This window comes from Sitophilus oryzae, unplaced genomic scaffold (assembly GCF_002938485.1).
Source record: "Sitophilus oryzae breed Bouriz unplaced genomic scaffold, Soryzae_2.0 scaffold_158_pilon_pilon, whole genome shotgun sequence".
NCBI classification, from domain to species: domain Eukaryota; kingdom Metazoa; phylum Arthropoda; class Insecta; order Coleoptera; family Curculionidae; genus Sitophilus; species Sitophilus oryzae.
The window spans coordinates 1,882,947-1,896,958 of NW_022146269.1; positions in this window are offsets into that span (position 1 = coordinate 1,882,947).

Consider the following 14,012-nt stretch of genomic DNA (forward strand, 5'->3'; position numbering starts at 1 on the left):
GGTTTTAAATAAATTAGCAATACTTTAAAAAATCTATTAGATCTTCGATGTTATTTTAAAATTTCGTTCTTAACTGATCTGGCGAATTTATGAATGCTATTATTTTTTACTGCGAAATTATTTGGCTAATTTTTTACCATCTTGCGTCTAAAATTCTAATAGTGTCCTCATTACCCTTTAAATCGACTCATGGAACTCATTCCATCTCTACTATACCGTATAGTGCATCGGAACACGGGATATAGGAAATCTCATGTAATTTTTAAAAAGATCAAATATTATCTCCACACGTTCTTCTCTCCATCATATCAGTGGTGGACTAAGAGAGGGGGGGGGGCGGAAGGGGGGGTCCGCCCCGTGCCCCCTCTTTCAGGGGGCCTCCGAATCTTAAAGGTGCGTATTCATTATCCGAACGAACGAACGAACGAACGAACGAATGAAAGTGCGGTATATTTAGACGGGGACCGAACGCATGCGGCCGTTCGTTCGTTCGTTCGCTCGACCATCCGTTTCGAGTCGGTACATCAAAGGCGTTTGTCAACAAATGCCTCCGGTCTTCTCGTGCGGTCCCCGTCCATTCCACTAGCGTACATTCGTTCGTTCGTTCGTTCGTGCGGATAATGAATACGCACCTTAATAAGTAATTTTTTATTCAACTGGCAAACAAGGCTAATGTATGTTATGCTAATGCAATATGTGTTCGGTTGTTATAAATCAGTTTGTAGGTGGAGTATGCAAACCATACGTATACGCCAACTATAAACAGTATAAATGGAAGCAGATATTTATTTAATTATCAATTATTATCAGGTCCCAGTAATTGTGGGACCAATGGCATTTTCTATTTAGGAAATTAAATCAAGGGGTAATTTTCTTTGTTTAAAATATCGAATAATTATTATTTTTTATATATTTTGAGACTGAATTTATTTATTTTAGCTTTTAAGTTATTTTTCAATGGTTTCATTATTTATTTTAACTGAATAAACATTTTAAATTACAACCAATGCACAGCATAACTTGTATTCTAGCTTCATTACTGATGATGAGCAGTGAAGTCCTTAGTATAACGGGGGCCACGGGCCTGAGACAGCGAAGGGGCGCCTCGGATCCTGGAGGACTTACAAAATTGCGATATTTTGTCGCGGTATTTCCCTGGAAGCATTTTTAAGAAAAAAATATTTAAAATATTTGGACGAAAAAAACTACCTGTCAAAAAAATTTGTACAGCCTAAATGTCAAATTTATTGATTATCACAGCCCCTGTGACATAAAGAAAAGACATGTGGCTATCTATTTCAAAAATTAAATTGTTGAAATGTCATATAATAATGGCGGTAGCTGTCATGGAAATGAGCGATTAAATATTATCATAAATATTTTTTCAAATGGAAACCCACTTTTTTTTATTTCACTAGTAAAAAGCTTTTTCAATTCGTTAACTAGACATATTCGGCATATTCCTATACCTAAAATAAATCTTTTTTAAGTTATTTAAGATTTAGTTTGAAAACGTATATTTTTCTTGATTTTATCTAGCTTCCTTTGACATTAAGCGTCAAACAGTCAGACAATTTATTTAATATCTGTCAGAAAATTAATTATTTGAATTTCCTATATTATAACTACTGCCTGCTTAAAAGTTTAAAAAGTGTATTTATATAAATATATCTCGTATTTTTGTTCTTTAGTGATATCTAATAATTGATATTTTAATAATATACCGTGCGATCGAAAAAAAAACAGCGCAAAGTTAGCTTGGAAATGATGATCGATAATATACTGTCATATACGCTTTAAAGCTAAATCTTAAATAACTTAAAAACAATTTATTTTAGATACAGGAACATGTATAGTCACAAAGTAAAAACGAAAGTAACGAAAGCCTTTTCACGAGTGAAATAAAAAAGTGGATTTCCATTTGAAAAAAAATAATGATAATGATATGCACAAAATCTCGTATCTAGATATTGTAGTTCTCTAGAAACTTCTAATGCAGGCTCAGCCTGGGACACCCTGTATAAATACTTGAATTTTGTCAACCATTATACATACATCATTCAATTTTTACAAAATGTGCATTAGAAGTATATCATTATCTAAACAGACCGGGGGCCACATTCAGCTCGCCGCCCCGGGCCCCCGACAGGCTTAGTCCGCCACTGCATCATATCCAGATCATTTTATGCAAAAGTTTTTTTAGACTTTTTTGAAAAGGCGTTAAAGTTACATTCGCCTAGAAGTTTGTTTTATTCGGAATGGACCTGGGAATTTAAATGTTATTTACAAAAATATACCTTCAAATTTGAAAAATTTATAATACGGTCCAGGGAAAGCCAGATTAAAGTACCAGCAAAATTATGATTTTGTCGTTGTCAAATTTGATGTCACATTTTATTTACAAGAATTTGTGTGGTTTGGAAAGGATGGTTATTTTTTTCTCAATATCGAATGATCATCTACAAACTGATACTTTCCGAGCAGTTCGACTTTTTCCGGAATTATGTCGCCAAATATTATTTATTCGACTTGATTATTTTCTTTTAATTTTTTAAATAAAATACAGTGTGTTGCATATAAGGAACTTTATTTTATATAAGAACATGTATGAAATATCTATGAAACATTGGAAACCGACGTTATGCCACGATCCACGATGGTTCTTGCAGTTCACAGTTCACACAGCTTTTTAAGTTCTTAATACCACTTTTTCACAATTATCACGGGTTTAAGTTAACAAAATTTAAATTAAACTCACAAGATAGCAATACTTACTTTGAAAATGGACGCTTTAAGTACTTTCCGGTATTTTTCCATGAGGGCAGTTTAAATTTTGAAAGATTTTATAATTTTTAAAGATTCTTTAACGAGACTTTTTGAAAAAAAAAATACTAAAAATAATTTCTGTTCTTGTTTACGATTGTTTTTAGCAACCGCTATAGCAGCGGCAGATCCCGTACAACGTATGCACCCCAAAACAATTACAAGTTTTGGCGGCAAGCCGAGCATTCCAATCTATACTTGTTTCCTTTATCTGTGGGTTTAGCGTTATTGGAGATGTCAAATATAAGACCTGTCAACAGCAAAGGTATTAACAGAAAAGGTATTGCTAGCCTATTTCCTGAAGTTATCCACTACCTTAAAGCCATCAACTCTATGGAGAAAATATTCGATGCTTCGCATTATGATTTACCTGAACAGAAACGTAGATATTAGCAAATTCACAAACCTTATTGCATTTCTAAAAAGAAAAGCTTCCTGATATCAGGCAAAGAAATAAAAAGTATTTACAAAATTGGAAATCTAACGCTTTATGAAAGAAGCCGATGACAAAGAATTCCTGTTAGCTAAAGTTGTCTTAATCGTTGGAGTATTTGGAGCATGTAGAAGAGAAGAAATCACGTTTTTGACCGTAGGTAGACGCCATTAAAGATTGTCAGTCATTTATTAGTGTGCAGATTCCGAATACAAAAACTCATTTACCAAGAGGTTTTACTTTTAACTGAGGGGCCAATAGATGGTATCAATTTCTTACATGTATTTCGTAAGTACGCAAAACCATAAAATAATAAATACAAGAAGAAGTGTCAAGTCAATGTTAAATTATGGAAACAGCGTGGCTGCCTGGGTAACTAATTTTCAGATATGGCGGCTGGGACATTTGACATGACATAGACATGACAATTTCAATTTTATGAAATCTATTTCCGTTTCCGGTTTATAATGGCGGGCTGTTCAGAAGGTTTAAATGAGGGTTAATATACTTTTTACTCTTTCTAGTAGTAAATAATGCAACAAAATTACTCAAAAATATTTATTTGGAATTTAGAACAATGTAAATATAAAATCAACACAATTAAAGAGCTATAAACACACAAACTACTGTATCAATATCAAATATTTAAATAATATCAGATATGCTGTGTTAAAGTGAATTAGTAAAGTAACAGTGTATTTCGTTTTTGTTTGTTGTAGTTTGTCGATTTTTTGCCTCCCCCAGAATCCGTGAGGCTGCCCGAATTTGTAGCGGGATGGGATTCTGAGACTTGAGCTCTACCCATCTGGGGTAATCTTGTTTTAGATTTCGACTCTAGCATGGTTCTAAGAAGGTAAATGGCAGTATGGATACAGATGGATACAGACGCTGTTTGCAGCCGCTCACTTTGAGTCAGACGCTGCATGCTATGGACTTCCTTAGCTTCACCTTCATCACTTCGAGACCTTACCGGCATGGGTGGCCCTACCAGTAGCTACGCTACCGCCGGCATTGCTCCCTGGATATTGAAGGTTACTGAGCCCTCCCACCACGACAAGGTGAAAGTCCTGGGAAGGGGAGAGTGGCAGAGTGGCAAGTCTGAAGTGGCAATGGATATGACATGTGGCAAGACAGGATCCGGACCGATGGCCCCAAAAAATAATCCTATGGACACCTAGGGGAACAACAAGAAGTGTGGGCCGACCAAAAAAGAGATGGGTCGATGACGTCAGGGCAGTGGCGGGAAGACAATGGATTAGATTGGCTAGAGATCGCGAAGCATGGAAAAACCTAGAAGAGGCCTATATCCAACACTGGATGGAACCAGGCTGAGAAAGGAGAAGAAGAAGAAAGAACAGTGTATTGACTTACAGAAACTTGAAGATAAATAAATGTTTTCACAACTTCACGGGCGTAAAACTAAATAACTGGAAGCAGGAAAAAGGAAACCGGAACCCACACAAAACCTGGAATCAAAAAAAAAACATGTAAAAAACATAAATATAGGTACATAAGACTTTTGTGAATTAAATCAAACATGACTTGAATGAAAATAAAATGAATAAAAAATATGATACATATATATCTAATACCTCATTTGTATTTTAAAAATAATCTACATACATAGATTTATAGCATTATTGCTATGAAAATACATAATAGGTACCTATGTGATATGTAATTACGCATTTCTGTTCATCTTGTAGAAAATTAATGTAGGCTAATAATACTTCAATAATCATAATTTACCTTGTATAACTTGCTTTCAATTGCTAAAAAATCACCGATCAGTCTTTAAAGTAGAGATACGGAAAAATCCTTGGCAAAGAATATCCCAAGATCCTTGGGTTTAAAGCTAAAAAATTATAAAAACAGTTAATATATTACCTCGTTTTACATATAATATGGCCCATACCTACTACATGCAGAAACGTCGTCATTTCATTTGGTCTTCATAGCAATTAATATCATATATGCTTTTATTAAGGTCGATTTCATCATTTTCTTCATGTAATCAATATCATATATGCTTTATTAAGGTGTTAACAAGAAACTTTATATATCAAAAACATCTTTGTACTTATAAATTTCAGCCGAAATTCAGAAACCAACTTCCAATCAAATCTAAACGGCAAAAAATTAAATGGCGCCCGACCTTGCCAGAGGCCTCGGGAGCTGACGCTGACACACAGACACAAAGACAAAGAAGAGGAGGCCGACGTGCATAAAAATGTTCCGTAGCAGAAATTGACAGAAATCATATAGAAATATTCAGATTTTTGTCTAGGACAGTCTAGAAGGCCATGCTTTCTGCCTGGGTAGAACCGCGCCAGAACTGTTTCCAATTTTCCGGTTTACTGTCACCCCCCTGCGCAAAACTTCGACCACTCAATGTGACACATCAGCGATTTTTCTTGACGTATCGAAAAAATCAATGCTGTACCCTGCCAGTTGGAATTGTAATGATTCTACTGGGTACAAGGGTACAGCATTGGGGTATGCCAAAAAAGATAGCGGAATTTCTTGGACTCTCCAACGCCATTAAATACACTGGTCATTGTTTCCGGCGCAGCTCTGCAGCAATGCTGGCAGATTCAGGAGCAGACATAACAGTTTTAAAGCGACATGGAGGTTGGCGATCAAGCTCGGTTGCTGAAGGTTACATTGAAAATTCAATTGAACAGAAAACCGAAATACCAAAAAAAATCGTGGGACAGAAAGATACGCCAAATAAGAAATTAAAAACAGTTCACGTAGAAGCAGAAGCTACCAGCATTGCCAGTACAAAAAATTTACTTATTCCGACTCCTACAACTTGCATTTCTCTTAGAGACGAAAAGTTGGATGCCTCTTGTATTCACTTTAATCACTTAATAAATAAATAATAGTTTCATTGTTTCTAACGTTTCATTTTTTTTTACTTTTAGGCACTAGTGCCTAAACAAGTATCACTTTTAGATACTAGTGCCTAAAATAATGTCATTTTGAATCTCAAATAAATATCAAAAACTGTCAATTTCGAAACGCTTTCACAAAAACTTATTATCATCATATTCAACTCATGCTGCAACAAGTTGTATTTTTCATCATAATGCCGCACTTATTGTAGTATAAGTATTTCAATTATTTTTCGTAACAGAGAGTTTACTTTATAGTTATTAACGTAATAAGGCCGATAAACAACAAATAACGGCCGGGCTGAAGTTTGTGATCCGAGGCGATAGCCGAGGATCATAAGCAGCCAAGGCCGTTATTTGTTATCGGCCGTGTTGCGTTCTAGATTTTTCGTCATACTGCAGATTTTTTAGAGCAATAAACACTACTATTTAATAACAAATTTTATTGAACAATAACACAAGTAAGGATAAAAATACATAATGTCTTATACTAAAATTCATTTTTCATGATAATGAACATGGAAATTAAAAGTGCACTTGTTGTTCTTAGAAATCTGTAATCCTTCCCAGGATTTACAGATTTTATAGAAGAAGATGATGCTACTGAAGAATGGCAAATATTTGTATCCACTAAAGACACATTATTTTTGGAGCTATCATGAAAAAGTTGATTTGTTATTTTTCATTCTTTGGAAACTGATTTTTCTATGTAAGTTTCTGCCACTGTTGAAGACTCCCATCCTCCCAGCTCCTTTAGCGATAGTAAATCACCACCATTTTCGGCGAGCATGGTTGCTGATGATCTACGAAATGAATGCCCTGTATAACGTTCTGGATTCTCCAAGTTCAAAAATTTTTGCAATTTTCTGCGGTACGCTCCCGATGGTATGTATACCGACGATTTGCTTAACACACTTGCCTTTCTTGTAACCAATGAAAAATTTTGGATTGTCAAAGTTACGAGGACGCAGGTTGATGTATTTTTGTATAAACCATAGGCATCAAACGGAAGGCCCGTTTTTGGAATAAGAAATTTCCTATCTTTCTTATTTTTAGTATTTCTTAATGAGACAAGAATATTTTTCTCCGAATCTTCGAAATCATCAACTGTGAGTAACCAAAGCTCGCTGCGCCTACAAGCTCCAAGAATACCAAGCACCAATACAATTTTTTCGAGTAACCAGGTGTAATCATCGGCATCCAGTAGAAAATTATTTATGTCATTCTCCGACAGAACTTTGGCTTTTTTTGGTGAATAACCTTCGTTTTTGCGCCTCAGAAACATGAACAGTTTACCAAATCTATGAACAAATATAATTTAGATGAGTATGATTAAATATCGAAGAATATAATGGCTTTTTACCTTGATATGTCGATGTTTTCATATACTCTCAACGCAAGCTTCAGCATGGATATCTTTGTCCACAGTGATGTAGGAGAATACATTTCAGACATTCTTTTAGCATAAGCCAGCAATACCGCTTCATTTTACGCTGTTTATACTTCTATCCTGCCGCCACTTCAAAAATTGTCATATTCCTGCTGATATCTCTCTCTGGTTATAGTCGGAAGTAAATTTTGAGTAGCCGCAGCCGCTTCCTCCTGTATTTCCAACGGAATTTCTCGCGACATCTCGCTATGGTCTATTTTCCCAATTTTTTTGAAAAGTCCAACTGACAATAAATAGTCATTGTTGCAGGTGACAGACGTTACGATTACCTTAGAAACTTAACGGCCGCCGGCCGTTATGATAACGTCCGGCGGACGTTATATGCATCTTTTCCATTCTGATTTTGCTTATGTTATAATAATATAACAATATAGTATGACGAAAACAAAATAATTAGCTACTACCCCTCTATCCCTGATGGTTAATCTTATCTCTAACACACAACCCCATTATTACCCCCAATGTAACAACTTTCATAATCACATCGTTAGATTTAATAAACCGTAATTACACGTGAAAAATCAGCTATTAATGTCCCTGATTTATATACCGTCCAGAATATCCCGTTACATCTGTCCTGTAATTAATTCCACGGGGAACGGCAATCATTTCAATTACGCAGAACACCCACCCTCGCCCATCTCTGTCTAGTCCGCTCTTCCAGCTCGGTCTGGTCCTGGTGGAGGATACGCCCCAATAGCGCAGAGTCCCCGGACCGTCGTCATGGTTATGCAGGTGCAGACAAGTTCGAGGAAGACGGGAATCTAGCCGAAGTATCCTTCGGCTGCCGAAGGATAGTGTCACCCGATAACTCTGGATAAAGAGATGATCTTGAAAAGGATAATTTTATTTTATGTTCAAACACACATTTTTAACGTTAAGTATTTAATTTATTTTGAAGAAATCTATACTAATACCGTGCTGGCAACTGTTACTTTTGGGTCGGAACTTACATGTGTGAAAGTAAGTCGCATAGGGATCTTATTAAGTCGGAGTGAGAGAAATGCGATGGTGTGCTGTTGCGGCGTTGCCGGTACGCCTTTCTCTATCAGGTAAAGTATCACGATCGCAAACCACTTATTTTTAAACGACATTTTTTTCTAAAAGAGAACTAAATAAAATCATTAGATATGTTTCTGAGCATCTGAAATGGAATTATAAGGATATCGTTAAGGTGTCTATTTTTTTTATAACGATAAAACGTCAGTAATCGCGATAATTTAAAAACTCAACTTTTTAACACATAACACGCCATAACTTAAGAACCACTTTAGATATTGAATCTTTTTTATTTTGAAGATCGGATCTTTTACAATATGTTTAAATAAGAAAAATTCGATAAGGTTGTTTTTTCCAATCAAAAATTTTTAACAATCCATTCATTTATTTTTAGTACATAGCAATTTTCAGCAATCATGTAACTTTTTTATTTATAAATATTTTCACATACTGTCTGCAAAGAAAATATAGCAGAAATGTTGAGCAAGTTTTTAAATAAATCGTTTAATTTTAAATAGATTTTGAGATATCGATTCATTTTGAATTCAGAGTTCTAATAACGCGACCACTGTCGAACACCAACTCAATTCCACTTATTTTTACCAAAAATACAAGTGTTTCTAATTTGCACTTAAAAAGTTTCAAGCTCTAGGGAAAATTACGACTCGTTAATAAGTAAACAAAGTATCGCGAGACGTAATTAAATCGTGAAGCTGAACGCACGATGTACACCTTTCCCTAGAACTTTAGGTATTGACAGAGGTACTGATTACTGATTGGGTCGACCGGTGGACTGCGACAAATCTGCTATATCCCCTTCCACGTCAATGTGCGCAGTTTCTCGGTTTATTTCGTGCGTTTGGCAACGTGTTTACTGTTCTCTCTTTGTTCAGTACATTATAAACGTATTGTACTCTTCTTACATACGGAAATCTCGACCCAAGACTAACCTATGCCAGCTCTTGTATATAAAATCCTTAAGTGACTGACTAACTGATTCATCACGATCCTGCTCAAACCAATCAACGTAAGAAGCTCAATTTTGGCATATAGGTTGATTCTAGGGTGTAGAGGTTCGATAAGAAGGAATTTTTCGAAATTCCAGTTCCAAGAGGGTGAAACCGCCCCTCAAATATTACAATATTTTTTATTTAAAAAACGGACAAGTTTCCGAAAAAACGCTTAAACACGTATATTTTATTTTGTTTTTTACATATTTTAAGATTTTTTAAAAATGTATACAGGGTGTTTCGAAAAATCTGGTCATTGATTAATCACGATTCTGCTTAAACTGCTTGACGTTTAAAGCTGATTTTTGGCAAACGGATTGACTGTGGGGTGTAGAGGTTTGATAAGGAGGGGTTTCTCGAATATCAAATTCCAAGAGGGTGAAAACGCCCCTCAAATATTACAATATTTCTTATTTAAAAAACGCGCGGTTAGTCTTTCGGGAAAACGCTTGGATACGCATAATTTATTTTGGTGTTTTACATATTTTGAAATTTTTTAAAAAATCATACAAGGTGTTCCAAAAAGTTGGGTAATTGATTAACCACGATTCTGCTTAAACTGCTTGACGTAAAAAGCTTATTTTTGGCAAACGGATTTTTCGAAAGTCAAATTCCAACGAGATGAAACTACCCCTCAAATATTACCAAGTTATATAACAATATTGCCATATTATTTTTTCCCATGCTGACATAAATGTGAGAACATTTTATCCAGTTTGTATGTTAATGGAAATTCTTGCTTTGCTTTATCATCACCATTACAAATGATTAAGTTATACAAAATAAGAATTAATACACATGCATATTAGATTATTAGAAGACATGTGATTTTATTTGAAATGCAAATACAACATGCTATTTTTATTGTGCATTTGAAATACTTTTTCAAAATGCATTTGTTATTTTGAAATGTGTACTTCTTCATAAATATTTTCGAATTTGTAAAATAGAAAATGGCTGAATTAATTTTTTGAGTAATAATCATAATTTTATCCATCCTAAATTATATTAAATATTTGTGCAAAAAGCCTATGAAAAAGTATATGTTAAAGAATTGTCAAAGAATTGTTCTTTCAGAAGTAGGAAAGAGCTCTAAACATACCCACTCTAATATAAAAGAAGGAAAGGACTGAATCCTATTATGTTTGTTGAGCACTTTGAAGAGTGTTACCAGAAATTTTTGAGCTAATTTCTCCAACGGAGCCTTAAAAAACCTTCATATTCTTTCAACTTCACCAAAAATTCCAGATCTTGTGAAGAATCACCAAATTTTGTGTATTTTGCCTATTTTATAATTAGGAGAACATTTTTAAAAACTTATTTCTGGTAATTTTTGGACACCGATGATAAACTTTTTGTTAAAAAAATAACACGATCAAAAGTGCTGTAATAGATACTCGACAGCAGTATTATAAAGTCTGTTTAAAAAAATGTTCATTGCTTAAAATGACTGCTTCAATCAAGAATAATTAATCGTGCAAGACACCATGATCAAATCACTTATTAGATATGTTTTCCGTTTATCTATTTATTTCTTTTCAACATCAAGCACTTTGGTTTAGTTATGGTATGTGTGTAATAAGACGCGCGTTGAAAGATAAACATGTATCTATTAATTTCTTGTTAAATGTTAAAATCTTTCAAATTGTGGACTTTTCTCACAGCAACATTGCTTTAAACTGTGAACAGAGGCATCCTTATTAAAACCGTTAAAGTTAAAAAATAGATGTAGGAAAAACATAAATACTCCTACTACATATTTTAACAATGTTTATTGAACAAGACTGCCAGACACTACTTCATGTTATGCTTCGTGGTATCGTGGTACCAACCATTGCCACTGAAGATACACAAATATACCAAATTTCAGCCCAATCCCAAGTCAGAAAGTGGTTCTAATTTAGCTCGCGTGATTTGACAAACAAAAGCATGTATTCGAAATTGTCGGCTTTCCAGATCCTAAATTTCATTATTAGATACAGATTAGATAGACATAACCAGTCCATACAGAAATATGTAATGGTAATTACTTTTGACTTTATATTTATTACGATTTATTTAAGTCCTATAGCAAATCAGCTTTAGGAACTAAATAAAATAAAGAATACTTACTATAGGCACAGTACATGATACAATATTTTGTATCATGGGTACAGTCAAAGGCACAGTCTAGGTGTAGGTACATATTTTAAGTCCTTTTTATCTTATCTTCTTTTGCTGTCAAGCTTCTCGAGTCCCTATTGTGCGATACCGGAATTTACAGAAAGCAAATCTCGGATCTTATCGAAGACACCATTAGCTCAATTTTACCGCATATTTGGCAATTTTTTGGTCGATGTATTGAGCAACACCTCTTTGGAATAAAGTGAAAGCAGTGGCGTGGAGCAAATACAGAATATATTCAAATATTCTGAATACGTCTATTATATATCTATCTACTGAAAATTAGTAGAATAAACCAAAAAAAAAATAATTAGTAGAAAATCATAAAACAATTTTTGGCTTTAATTAAATATTTTACCCTCGATTTTATCTAACAGAAACTTTTTAAAGAAAATTAAAATAAAACATTTCCCATAATTGTCATATTTCAAGATTTTAAATTGTTTATTTTCTTTTTATATTTCCCATAACAAAAAGGTGTGAAATGTACCCTTTTTTATCCTTTAAAACATCTTTTTGGAAAGGCAAATAACAGCTTGACGGAGTCATTAAGTTGTTTGTATCTATCCATAAATAGGTTAACCTAGTATCATAATAGAAAATAAAAAAAATGTCGATTGTTTAATTTTTTCTGCTCTAGTAGCATAATATAGTCTGTCAAACGACAGGATTCTGAACAGTAGTTGTGTCTGTCATTTTAATTCACAGGCAAATTGTGTTTTCTGTAGTTTTTGGATGTACTCGTATTCTGTCGAAATTTTCCCTGACTTGGTTTACTTATATTTTGATTCATATAATTTTCTTAGAGAGCCCTGGATTAAAAACTACTTTTGATATAATATGATAACAAACGGAATCAACTTGGCTTGAATAACTATCGATGATATACAGGGTGTCAAAAAAATAGTGTATCTAACTTTGGTGGGTGATTCTACCGATAAAAGTATAACAAAAAGTTCCTATGAACATATGCCCTAAAATGCTTCCCGAAGAAGTTACAGCCCTTCAAAGGTTAATTAAAAATAATACATTTTGTTTATTTTTAAAAACATTGGTTAGGTTAGGATTACGATATCTATAAGGATAAAAGAAGTACCACCAATAGTACTCTCAACCCTAATGAAAAGCACCCTTTCAGGGTTCTTACGGAATTTTACATTATCGCCATTCGCTTTGGCATTAACGGTTTATCAATATTCTTAAAAATAAACCAAATGTAAAATTTTTATTTAATCTTTCGAGGGTTGTGATTTCTTCGGGAAGCATTTTAGGACATACGCTTATAGGGACTTTTGTTTTATTTAAGTTAGATATATTACGCTCAATAGTCAAATTCGGGCAATGCCCGAGAAAAATACGCAAATCTAGTTTTGAGCAAGGAATATTTCCCAAACCCGAAAAATTAATTTTATTCGATTATTTATTTTTGCTTATAGTGCGATTTGATTGCATTGGTTTCACTCTTTTTGGTTGGATTGGTTTAGTTATTTGGCGAGTTGGTTAGCATGGTTATTTGAAGGGTGATAATTCACTGGTTAGCAGGGTTGGCATGATTTAAATCAAATGATTTAAATCATGATTTAAATCGTGATTTAAATCAAATGATTTTTTTAATTTTAATCATTGATTTAAATAAAAAAAATTATTTTATTAAAACTTTATTATAAATCAAAAAATAGCTTTAAAAGTAATAAAAATGTGTCCTAGAAAACTATAAAAAATATTTCTATAAAAGATATAACAGATAATAAATCGAAAAGTAATTGTAAATGTTATAAAACTATATAAAAATATATATTCATCAATTTAAATGTTGGACCGATTTTTGAAGTAATTTCTTGTGAATCCATTAGACCGAGACCAAAAATCATGATTTTCTTAAAAAAATCATGATTTTTTCCAACCCTGCTGGTTAGTTGGTTTTTCGGGTTTGGGAAATATTCCTTGCTCAAAACTAGACTTGCGTATTTTTTTCGGGCATTGCCCGAATTCGACTATTGAGCGTAACAGACATACTATTTCTTGACAACATGTATAATTTAGATATAAAATAACAGCAGCCTTTATTTCTAAACCAACTCTGACACCGTTTTTTTATCGTATAGTATTTTAGTACATTTTTACACCTTCATCATTAAAAAAAGGATGAACTGCTTTGATTATTATTTATTGCAATAAAAATTGAAGAACTAATACACCGTAGTCTAATTGAAAAATTGACATTTAAAGAATATTTC